We start from the raw sequence: 13,281 nt of genomic DNA, 5'->3' as shown, positions 1-13,281 counted from the left end.
TATGCCAGTCCGCCGTACTTTTGAAATGAGCGGACTTTTCCCGCCCGGAGAAAAGTCCGCTCATTTCGAGCGGGTATCCAGGTAGGCGGATAGGAGACGTCGCTGGCCCCGCCGCCTGGTATGGACTTAAAGGGGAACCCCAACGCCGAAAAAAATCGGCGTGGGGGTCCCCCCCAAGTCCACAACAGACCCTTGTCCGAGCACGCTACCCGGCCGGCCAGGAAAGGGGGGCGAGCGAGCGCCCCCCCTCCTAAACCATACCAGGCCGCGTGCCCTCAACATGGGGGGGGTGCCTTGGGGAAGGGGGGGCCGCGCGGCCCCCACCCCAAAGCACCTTGTCCCCATGTTGATGAGGACAAGGGCCTCTTCCCAACAACCCTGGCCGTTGGTTGTCGGGGTCTGCGGGCGGGGGGCTTATCGGAATCCGGGAGCCCCCTTTAATAAGGGGGCCCCCGGATACCGGCCCCCCCCACCCTATGTGAATGAGTATGGGGTACAATGTACCCCTACCCATTCACCTGTAAAATAAAAGTACAAAAAAAACACAACACACGAGATAAAATACTTTATTGGACAGCTCCGGGGGTCTTCCGTCTTCGGGGGTCTTCTCGCCGGACTCCTCCGCTATCTTCTTGTAGCTCTTTTGCTAGCGGAGGAGTCCGGCTTTCTTCCTGGCCGCCGGCCTCTTCTCCCGACTTCGGGGGTCTTGTCCCCCTCTTCGGTTCTTCTGCCGGGCCACCGCGCCTTCTTATAGCTCTTTTACAGGCGGTGGCCCGGTCTTCTGTCGCCGCCGCCGCCTTCCGTTCTTCTTCAGGAGATGTTGCCTCGACGATCTCTCCGGCCGGAATGCCAGGGACGCACTGCGTGGCCACTTATATAGGGACAAGGGGCGGTGTCACATGGCTTTATGTCACATGGGTTGGTGTCACATGGTGACCCCGCCCCCTTACGATGTCATAGTCCCCATGTGACACCGCCCCTTGTCCCTATATAAGTGGCCGCGCAAGTGCGTCCCTGGCATTCCGGCCGGAGAAGAGGAGGAGGAGGAGGAGGAGGAGGAGGAGGAGGAGGAGGAGGAAGAAGAAGAGGAAGAAGAAGAGGAAGAAGAAGAAGAATTGTATTCACATTTGACGTTTCCTGAATGTGGGACAAAGTGCAAAGGTAGCAGGCATTTTTCTGTGCATTTTGGAAATGCACTGCAAATGCTAATAGCGCTTTGGTGCCATTAATTGTTGATGGCACTCCATATGCAATTAGCACACCTGCGTTGTGTCATGTGGCAAATCTGCATGCTTAGGTTCTAGAACCTCTATGATGTGTTTGTTACACATATTGCAGCCCATTCAAATGAATGGGCTCCCCTATATGTGAAAAACAAGCAAAAAAATAAACATGCGCAGGAATGTGTGTTTCCTCTACATGAAGTATAAAGGGGGCCTTAGGGGTGGTATATAGAGATGTCTGTCAGCTGGAGAGAGCGATGTGTCCACTGGTTCCTAGCTCAGCACTGAAGTGGCAGCTATCTGCACTTCTAGGCTGGCTCCATATTTACTTTTCTCCAAAATTAAATTACTGTCCCTTCACTCCAGCAGCAACCCCCCACTCACCCCTTTCAGCAGAAGCACTGCTCCATCCAAACACTGGAGTTCACCATGAACACAGCACAGTGAGAGAGAGCACGATCTGGAGGTCAGGGCTCAGTGAGGAGGTGGAGCAAACTTCCTGCTCATTTATCACGCTGACCAGAGATAACACTGCCGACTGCTGGGGGAGCTTCAGAAACCAAGAAAGGCAGAGACTCTGCAGCTGTTTCCCTCTGCTTCAAATCGGGACACTTTGCCAGTATGTAGACCTGATCTCCCTGCAGAGCTGCTGGAGGGAGAAAGCTGGCAGCGCTGCAAGGTGATCCACAGGGGTCAGAAGGCAGTACAGCTAGCTCTCCTGCCTTGCAGGTTCCCGGACCCCTCTTCTGAAGTGACAGAGCTCGGGCCCCCTACAGGAGGGCTGGCTGTACTGCCCTATCAGCGGCCCTGAGTATGACATTGGGCAGTATGCACAGCAGAGGAGTGTGGCGGGTATGCCAGTGGGCAGTATGTACAGGAGAGGAGTGTGGAGGGTATGATGGGGGCAGTATGTACAGGAGAGGAGTGTGGAAGGTATTATGGGGGCAGTATGTACAGGAGAGGAGTGTGGATGGTATGACAGTTGGCAGTATGTACAGGAGAGGAGTGTGTAGGGTATGCCAGTGGGCACTATTTACAGGAGAGGAGTATGGACGGTGTGAGAGTGGGCTGTATGCACACCAGATGAGTGTGGAGGGTATGCCAGTGGGCAGTATGTACAGGAGAGGAGTGTACGATGAGGGCAGTATGTACAGGAGAGGAGTGTGGAAGGTATTATGGGGGCAGTATGTACAGGAGAGGAGTGTGGAGAGAAAGAAAGTTGGCAGTATGTACAGGAGAGGAGTGTGGAGGGTATGGTGGGGCAGTATGTACAGGGGAGAAGTGTACAACAGCAAACACTATGTATAGGAGAGATGTGTGGAGGTTATGACAGCAGGCAGTATGTACAGAAGAGGAGTGTATAGGGTATGACAGTAAGCACTATGTACAGGAGAGGAGTGTGGATGGGATGACAGTGGAAACTATGTACAGGTGAGGAGGATGAAGGAATCTGGGAAGGAAAAATGTAAAGGTTTGTGGAAGAATGTTTAAGGACTGCATAGTGGTTAAGCGGGCCATACATGGATTCAAATTAAGCCAATTAAAGCGGAGGTCCACCCTAAAATGGACCTCCGCTCATCGGAATCCCCCCCCCCTCCGGCGCCACAATCGGCACCTTTCAGGGGGGAGGGGGGTGCAGTTACCTGGATAATCCAGGTAACTGCACCCACTTCCGGGCTAGCTCTCTGCGGAACGAGCGTAGGTTACGCCCCCGTTCCGCAAGCGCCCGCCCCCTTCAGCAAGTGCCCCGCTGCCTGCTGGGAAACACACAGCTCCCAGAGGCAGCGGGGACCGTCCGGATTGCGCCGCGCGGCTCGCGCATGCGCAGTAGGGAACCGGGAAATGAAGCCGAAAGGCTCCATTTCCTGATTCCCATACCCAAGATGGCGGCGGGACCCGGCAGCCGAGCGAGCGATCGGCTTCGGGTGCCGACATCGCGGGCGCGCTGGACAGGTAAGTGTCACTATTTAAAAGTCAGCAGCTGCAGTATTTGTAGCTGCTGGCTTTTAAAAAAAAAAAAAAAAAAAAAACGCGGAGTCCCGGTGGACTCCCGCTTTAAGCAGAGACCAGCCATAGTCAATCTATGTATGGGCTAGCTGGTTGTACACAAGTCAATCTATTAATCGACCTGAGTACAACCAGCCTGTCAGGTTTTTCCCAAAACAATCAGTGCTGCCAGCTATAGTTAGCAACCCTGATCATTGTATTCTGTGGGTAGGGACGGCTCCCCACTGGCAGAACACAATAACACTGTGGGAGTGATTCCCCCATCTACAGGTCAGCAGGTGAGAGGGTGTGTGGGTACAGGCTGGGGAGAGAGGTCTGTCAGCAGGGGGGTTGTGAGGTGGTCATTGAGGGATATCAATCAGCGTGTGGGGGGAGTAACTGGGAGTGATATCTTTTAAAGTAGGGTCTGTCATCTGCAGGTTGGGAAATGGTCACCTGTGATATAAGTTGAAGGGAGGTGGCTAACATGGAAAGTGGCTGGGGAGTGACCTGGTTGGTGGGGAGTGTGAAATGGATGATGTGTTTCAAGTTTCTTTCACATTTGCGGTAATGCTTACTGCTCTCTGAAAAGTAATCTGTGGTAGATTGCTTTTCAACAAGTTGTATAGCAGCAGCTGACAGGCGAGTCAGGCAAGTCAGGCGATTGACCTATCAATAGGCGAGTTTGACAGGCGGTGCTGCCAGTTGCCCCACCCAACCCCTACCCTGCCCAGCCCCTAATTCTGCCCCTATGTTTTATGCAGAATTAAGTTATAAAAATAAATATTAACAACAACAACTTCAACAATATTAACATAAAGCATATTTCATTGATCTGACTGTGATAAATAAAATAAGGATAAAATATGATTGGCTACTATAGGCACTGTACACATCATTACTATGCTATATTAATATGCGCTATGTACGGACTGCGGGGTTAAGAGGTGCGCTATGTACCGAGTGCAGGGTTGAGGAGTGTGCTACATACTGAGTGCAGGGCTGAGGAATTTGCTGTGTACTCAAGTTTTCCCCTTCCAAGTAGCAGGTCTAGAGCCACTGCTGGTTGCAAGCTGAACAGTGGAGCCTTGAGTGGAGTGTCAATAAGTATTGCTTTTTGACTGCTGGTAACTGCTGGGTTGCATTTTTAGGTTCTTTTGGGGCTTTTTCTTGTAGCTTTTTAATACCCTTTTCTGACACTTTTTAAATAGTGTTTTTTTTTTCCCTTTCCTTCCGCCTACTAATTAAGGGGAGGGTTTAATTGGGCACAGGTGCTTGAGGTCTATATAACTTTGGGTAGAACTCATTGGAGCCTGCTCATCTTGAGTCTGTGAGAACTCTGTCTAAGTGTAACTGGTCCAAGTGGCGAGTTAAAAACCAGAGTTTAAAACAGGAGGTTATAACAGGGGTCATAGTAGCTGTGTAGGGTGAGTACCTGTGTGTCTGAGTAGTGTGTGTGTGTGTATATCATTAGTACTTGTGCATTGTGTGTGTACGCTGGTCTGTGAGTACCTGTGTACTGTCTTGTTGAGTATTAGTGTCAGGAAGCTAGTTGTTAGGTAATGTGGACTGGGTATAATCTCTAATCCTCATTAAATTAATAGATACGATGACTGGCGGGTGTGGAGAGGCGACTCGGTGTACATCTTGCGGCATGTATGCGTTCCTTGATCATCTGATCGAGGGTGAATACTGCTGTGCAAAATGTAAGCACATTGTTTCCCTGGAAGCCCAGGTTCTGAATCTGGGGAAGCAACTGTCAGCACTGAGAGGCCCCTCCACCCTAAATGAGAACCAGGAACGTACACAGCAGGTGCCGGCCGAGGCCAGCACAGAGGTGGGTGGAGACAAGGAGGTGCAGGCACTAGCAGAGAGTAGATGGGTGACAGTCAGGAAGGGTAGAGGGGCAAGTGCCAGGGAGGCCGATCCAGGGCTGGAGCATCCCAATAAGTACGCTCCATTGAGTGACATTGGTGATCCCAGTCAGGGACCAGCACTGAGGGGGCTGAGGGATTCTCCTAGCTGCCAGGAGAAGAACTCCTCCAGTGAGAGTGGGGGGGGGGGGAGCGAAGGGAAAGGAAAGACAGATTCTGGTGGTAGGGGACTCAATTCTTAGGAGGACAGAGAGGCCAATCTGTAACAACAACCTGAAGTGCCGAACTGTATGTTGTCTGCCGGGCGCTCAGGTTCTGGTGGACAGATTACTGGGAGGGGCTGGGGAAGACCCAGCTGTCATGGTGCATGTTGGCACCAATGACAAAGTCAGAGGCAGATGGAGTGTCCTAAAGAATGATTTTGGGGACTTGGGAGCTAAGTTGAGGAAAAGGACCTCCAAGGTAGTATTCTCAGGAATACTACCAGTACATCGAGCCACACCAGAAAGGAAGAGGGAGATTAGGGAAGTAAACAAGTGGCTCAAAAGCTGGTGTAGTAAGGTGGGGTTTGGGTTCCTGGAGGACTGGGACGACTTCTCAGTCGATAACCGGTACTATAGAAGGGACGGACTGCACCTAAATGAGGAGGGTGCAGATCAGCTGGGATTAAGGATGGCCAAAAAGTTAGAGGGTTTTTTAAACTAGGTGATGGGGGGGAGGGTTCAGAGATAGAGATAGTCAGCGTGGAGCATATTCCAGAGGGTAATATTAGGGGCATTAGTGGTAGGGTAACCAAAGCACATAAACCCAAGGTAAATATAGTAGCAAGTCCTAGTTGTAATCTTGGAACACCCAAGAGGATATTATGTGACCGGTCAAAATATATTAATACATTAAAATGTTTGTTCGCCAATGCCAGAAGTCTGCCAAGCAAAATAGGCGAGTTGGAAACTCTGGTGCATCAGGAGAGCTATGATGTAATCGGTATTGCTGAAACTTGGCTTCATTCCTCACATGACTGGGCTATTAATATTCCTGGCTATGCACTCTTTCGGAAAGACAGAGTAAAAAGGAAAGGTGGAGGGGTCTGTCTGTATGTGAGAAATGATCTCAAAGCGAGTGAGAAAGACGACCTGGTGGACGGAGAGTGTGATGAGTCTGAGGCATTATGGGTGGAACTGCATACAGATGCGCGTAGTTCAGTTAATCATTGCAGTTTGTCATAGACCACCCAATGTTAATGAGGAGGTGGAGACTCAGCTCCTTGCACAGATAGAAAGGGCTGCAAGGGCTGGGACAGTGATAATAATAGGGGATTTTAACTACCCAGAAATTGACTTTGGTAATGGCACTGCTGGGACAGTTAAAGGGCAAAAATTTGTAAACCTATTACAGGACAATTTTATGGTACAGTTTATTGAGGCCCCAACTAGGAATGATGCTCTGTTGGACCTGGTAATCTCAAACCATGCAGAACATATTACTAATGTTCAGATAAAGGAACATCTGGGTAGCAGTGACCATAACATGATTTCATTTGATGTTAGCTGTAAGCAAAAATCACATACGGGAAAGATAAAAACACTTAATTTCAAGAGAGCAAATTATCCAAGAATGAGGGCTGCTCTCCAGGACTTAGACTGGGAGAGAATATTGGCGCCAATGGGCACAGAACAGAAATGGGAATTCTTCAAAAAGCTTGTTTGTGATCTCACGACAAAGTATATTCCCATGGGCAATAAGTTTAAAAGGTTAAAAATAAAGCCGATGTGGCTCACGGCCAAAGTTAAAAAAGCTATAAACTATAAAAAAAGAGCTTTCAAAAAATATAAAAATGAAGGAATGCTAGTGTCATTTAAATGTTACAAGGAATATAATAGAATATGTAAAAAGGAAATCAAGGATGCAAAAATTCAAAATGAAAGACAGATTGCAAAAGACAGTAGGACAAACCCCAAAAAATTCTTCAAATATATTAATAGTAAAAAGGTTAAGTCTGAGCATGTAGGCCCTTTGCAAAATAATCTGGAGTGGGTGACTGGGGACAAAGAGAAGGCTAAGGCCGCGTACACACGCGGGGACTGTTCGCTCAACTTTGTCCGCTGAACAGTGTTTCAGCGGACAGTCCGCTCGTGTGTGGGCTTCAGCAGACAGTTTCAGCAGACAGTTTGACGAACAAAGTTTTTCGGAAATCCCGAAAAACTGTCCGCTGAAACTTGGTTTGAGCGGACAGTCCACCCGTGTGTAGGCTTGTTCGTCAAACTAAGTCTCGCGCATGCTCAGAAAGAATTTACAAGCCGAAGGTTGCATTGCAGTGTATAGGACGTCGTTTTCTAGTCCCGTCGTACGTGCCGTTCACGTCATCGCGCACGGTTTCAGAGGACTGTTCGTTCGTCGTGTGTGGGCAAGTCCGTCCATGCTAATTTTGAGCGGACTGTCCGCTGAAACTGTTTGACGAACAAAGTTGAGCGAACAGTCCCCGCGTGTGTACGCGGCCTAACTTATTAAATACTTTCTTCAGCTCTGTGTATACAAAGGAGCATGGGGGAGCTCATGTCCATAATGGGGGTGGTACTGACGCAGCCCCAAATCCACAATGGCTCATAAGTGATATGGTGGCATACACCCACGGATCCGAAAAAAATTGAGCTCTGTAATTTCAAAGCCATTGTATCTAATTTTTAGGGACTCATTAATGACAGGAATAGTACCACTGGATTGGCGCAGGGCCAATGTAGTGCCTATATTTAAAAAGGGAACAAAGTCTTTACCAAGTAATTATAGACCCGTTAGTTTACCTTCTATAGTTGGGAAGATACTGGAGAGATTAATAAAAGACCACATAGACGTGTTCTTGCAGGAAAAAAATATTTTGAGCAACAGACAGCATGGATTCATGAAAGACAGAAGTTGTCAGACAAACCTGATTTCTTTTTATGAGGTGGTAAGTAAAACCTTGGACAGAGGGGTGGCGGTGGACATGATATATTTGGATTTTGCAAAAGCGTTCGATACAGTTCCGCACACACGGCTCATGTGTAAGGTAAAGTCTACAGGCTTGGAAACATCAGTTTGTAGATGGATAGAAAACTGGCTAAAAGACAGAATTCAGAGAGTAGTGGTTAATGATTCTTACTCTGAATGGTCTAAGGTTATCAGTGGTGTACCCCAAGGTTCAGTGCTGGGACCCTTGCTTTTTAATATCTTTATAAATTATATTGGGTCTGGGATCAAAAGTAACATTTCCGTCTTTGCAGATGACACCAAGCTATGCAGTGCAATAACGTCCTTACAGGATGTCACCAATTTACAAGCCGACCTCAATGCTCTGTCTAATTGGGCGACTATGTGGCAGATGAGGTTTAATGTTGAGAAATGTAAAGTTATGCACTTGGGGGCTAAGAATATGCATGCATCATACACGCTAGGGGGAGTACAACTGGGGGAATCCATAGTGGACAAGGATCTGGGGGTTTTGGTAGATCATAAGCTCAATAATAGCATGCAATGCCAAGCTGCGGTTTCCAAAGCGAGCAAAGTCCTTTCCTGTATTAAGAGAGGTATGTACTCCAGAGAGAGAGATATAATTTTGCCCCTGTTCAAATCATTAGTAAGACCTCATCTGGAATATGTGGTTCAGTTTTGGGCACCAGTTCTCAAAAAGGATATCGGGGGAACTGGAGAAAGTGCAGAGAAGGGCAACCAAACTGATAAGAGGCATGGAGGAACTCAGCTATGAGGAAAGATTAGAGGAACTGAATTTATTCACTCTTGATAAGAGGAGATTAAGGGGGGATTTGATCAACATGTACAAATATATAAGGGGTCCATATAGGGAACTTGGTGTCGAGTTATTCACTTTACAGTCAACAAAGAGGACAAGGGGGCACTCTTTACGTCTAGAGGAGAAGAGATTTCATCTCCAAATACGGAAAGGTTTCTTCACAGTAAGAGCTGTGAAAATGTGGAATAGACTCCCTGCAGAGGTGGTTATGGCCAGCTCAGTGGATTGCTTTAAGAAAGGCCTGGATTATTTCCTAAGTGTACGTAATATAACTGGGTACTAAAATTTATAGGTAAAGTTGATCCGGGGAAAATCTGATTGCCTCTAGGGGGATCAGGAAGGAATTCTTTTCCCTGCTTTAGCAAATTGGATCATGCTCTGCTGGGGTTTTTTTGCCTTCCTCTGGATCAACTGTGGGTATAGAATTTGGTATATGGGCTGGTATGATATTTATTATATATATATATATATATTTTTTTTTGGTTGAACTGGATGGACTTGTGTCTTTTTTCAACCTGACTAACTATGTACAGTGGTGTGAAAAAGTGTTTGCCCCCTTCCTCATTTCCTGTTCCTTTGCATGTTTGTCACACTTAAGTGTTTCGGAACATCAAACCAATTTAAACAATAGTCAAGGACAACACAAGTAAACACAAAATGCAATTTGTAAATGAAGATGTTTATTATTAAAGGTGAAAAAAAATCCAAACCATCATGGCCCTGTGTGAAAAAGTGATTGCCCCCTAAACCTAATAACTGGTTGGGCCACCCTTAGCAGCAACAACTGCAACCAAGCGTTTGCGATAACGTGCAATGAGGCTTTTACAGCGTCCTGGAGGAATTTTGGCCCACTCATCTTTGCAGAATTGTCCTAATTCAGTTACATTAGAGGGTTTTCGAGCATGAACGGCCTTTTTAAGGTCATACCACAACATCTCAATAGGATTCAGGTCAGGACTTTGGCTAGGCCACTCCAAAGTCTTCATTTTGTTTTTCTTCAGCCATTCGGTGGTGGACTTGCTGGTGTGTTTAGGATCATTGTCCTGCTGCAGAACCCAAGTTCGTTTCAGCTTGAGTACACAAACAGATGGTCAGACATTCTCCTTCAGGATCTCTTGGTAGACAGCAGAATTCATAGTTCCTTTTATCACGGCAAGTCTTCCAGGTCCTGAAGCAGCAAAACAGCCCCAGACCATCACACTACCACCACCATATTTTACTGTTGGTATAATGTTCTTTTTATGAAATGCAGTGTTCCTTCTACGCCAGATATACTTGGACACACACCTTCCAAAGAGTTCCACTTTTGTCTCATCGGTCCACAGAATGTTGTCCCAAAAGTCTTGGGGATCATCAAGATGTGTTGTGGAGAAATTGAGACGAGCTTTGATGTTCTTTTTGCTCAGCAGTGGTTTTCTCCTTGGAACTCTGCCATGCAGGCCATTTTTGCCCAGTCTTTTCCTGATGGTGGAGGCATGAACGCTGACCTTAACTGAGGCAAGTGAGGCCTGCAGTTCCTTGGACGTTGTTGTGGGGTCTTTTGTGACCTCTTGGATGAGTCGTCGCTGCGCTCTTGGGGTAATTTTGGGCGGCCGGCCACTCCTGGGAAGGTTCACCACTGTTCCATGTCTTCGCCATTTGTGGATAATGGCTCTCACCGTGGTTCGCTGGATTCCCAAAGCTTTGGAAATGGCTTTATAACCCTTTCCAGACTGATAGATCTCAATTACTTTCTTTCTCAATTGTTCCTGAATTTCTTTGGGTCTCGGCATGTGTAGCTTTTAAGGATCTTCTGGTGGACCTTACTGTGTCAAGCAGCTCCTATTTAAGTGATGCCTTGATTGTGAACAGGTGTGGCAATAATCAGGCCTGGGTGTGGCTAGAGAAATTGAACTCAGGTGTGGACAACCACAGTTATAGTATGTTTTAACAAGGGGGGCAATCACTTTTTCACACAGGGCCATGATGGTTTGGATTTTTTTTCACCTTTAATAATAAACACCTTGACTATTGTTTAAATTGGTTTGATGTTCCGAAACACTTAAGTGTGACAAACATGCAAAGGAACAGGAAATGAGGAAGGGGGCAAACACTTTTTCACACCACTGTAACTATGTATGGAACAGCAATGTCAGGAACTCCAGTACCTGGATACAAAAACCTCTGGGACCAAAGGGTTTGAATTCAGTACAGCAGACTGGGCTATGTAGTCCCACAGCAGCTCAGTATTCAGTGGCAGTAGTAGGCAGGCGCTCAGTCTAGCAGCCAGTATGTGTCCTCTGTCCACCCGGCTCAGCAGTACAGGGCTCAGGTGCAGCAGTGTCCTCTCATAGACTACACGTTTTGGCAATGGGCAAATATTCTGCTCATTCTGCTTTCCCCTGTGAGTCTTAGCCTGTTGTAATCTGGGGTTTTTGTCCACTATTACCTTTCTCAGCTTCCAGCCCCTGGGACCGAGCTGACTGGACCTGTCGCGCTTCTTCCCTGAGCCAAACAGGCCAGCCTGCCTCCATGCCCAAGCCAAGCCAGAACTCGCCCTCAGCTTATTTCCACTCGCCAAATGCGAGCAGGCGAGGGGAAATATTGAGAGCCTATTTTGTTCACTATTAATGTAAAGTTAAAGTTCCAAACATCCAATAAGAAGTGTCCATGTCTCACAAGCAGAGCCATGGACCCCTGATAAAGGGCCCCTAAGGGGTTGCAGTGTCACATGATCGTGGTTTCAGGTAAGGAATAGGGCATTTACCTATTTTTTTTAAATGAAGGGATCAGGTACAGGGCTGTGGAAGGAAGGGTGTGAAAGCAGGCATTTCTATCCTGGAGAGGGGCTACCACTTGACGACCACCGGTATGTCGCTGGACTTTAATTGGCTGTTACGGAATGATGCCTGCAGCTGGTATTATTTCTTTAGAGCCAACTCTCTTGTAAAAGCAATACTATCAGCTAACTAGCCGCTGGATTGCTTTTACAAGCAGTGGGAGGGGATGTCCCCCCCCCCCCGCCCCCTTCTGCAGCTTTACCGAGATCTCCCATCTCCCATGAGTATGCATCACTTCTAGTTTCCCTGGATGTAAAAGGTGCCAATTTTAAAAGTGAAAAGCATTTGATCCCCCTGACCTTGGTGTGATCAAATGCTTTTAAAAGCATAGGAGGGATCTAATAGACAAATCTCTCCATAAAGAGTACCTGTCACTGTCTATTGCTATCAAAAAGGATATTTTATATATAGCAATAAAACTGATTAAAAAAAAATTAAAAGGACAGTGTAAAAATAAAATTAAATATAAAAAATAAATAAAATTAAAGCAGCCCCCAACTCCCCCCCCCCCCCGTGCTTGTGTGCAAAGGTGAATGCACGCATCAGTGCTGCACACATGCAAACAGCCTTCGTCTCACACATGTGAGGTATTACCGTTGGACCATGGGCAGTAATTCTAGTAGCAGACCTCCTATGCAAATCTAAAGTGGTAACCTGTAAAGGCTTTTAAAGCGTTGCCTATGGATAGTAAAATTTACGCCTTTTACGTCACTGTTGCATGGGCGTGCGCAATTTTTTAGCATGACATATTTGGTATCTATTTACTCAGAGTAACATCATCTTTTAAACTTTACCAAATAATTGGGTATTGTGTTTTTTTTGTGCACAAAAATTAAAAAAATATTTTTTTCAGAAAAAATGCGTTTGAAAAACTGCTGCGTAAATACAGTGTGACATAAAAAATTGCCACACCCACCAAGTTATTCTCTAGGGCCTCTGCTTTAAAATATATATATGTTTGTTGTTCTAAGTAATATTATAGCAAGAAATTGTGATTTTTACATAGAAAAAATAAAGGCTAGGTCTTAAAGTGGTTAAAGCTAAAGTTTTGATACGAGTTCATAGCATAGTTACATTGGTCCAGCTTGGACCAACATAAGTATACATATCTCATACCTGACTGATCCTTGTAAAAGCTGCAAATCACTATAAGGCTCGGTTCACATATATGTCAATTGTATACATTTTGATCCGCATAACATGTGAACCAGACTGGCTTTCAATGGAGCCAGTTCACACATGTCCGGGCCGGCCACAGTCCGTTTTTTTAAAGAGTCCTGTGCAATTTTGGGCCTGGTTCAGGTTAGAATTCAATAAAAAAATTCAAACCTTATTCCCACCTGCACCGGTGAACAAAACTGCATCAGAATCTGTGCTGCAAACCTCAGCCAGACATGTGTAAACCTAGCCTAATTGTTGCCACTGTTACAGTGATAGCAGCAGTCTTCCCGGTACAGAGAGTCTTTTTTTTTTTTTTCAGTAAATACAAGGCAATCTCTGATTCGATGAGGTAGAGATCGTGGTGTCACTGTCCTGTCTTTCCACCTTGTACAATGGGGGGGGGGGGCCTTGTGTCTACTGGATGGTGTGGAGTT

The sequence above is a fragment of the Lithobates pipiens genome, unplaced genomic scaffold, assembly GCF_037356315.1.
Source record: "Lithobates pipiens isolate NorthernLeopardFrog02 unplaced genomic scaffold, aLitPip1_a1.2 Scaffold_13, whole genome shotgun sequence".
Taxonomy (NCBI): domain Eukaryota; kingdom Metazoa; phylum Chordata; class Amphibia; order Anura; family Ranidae; genus Lithobates; species Lithobates pipiens.
This window is presented reverse-complemented; position numbering follows the sequence as displayed.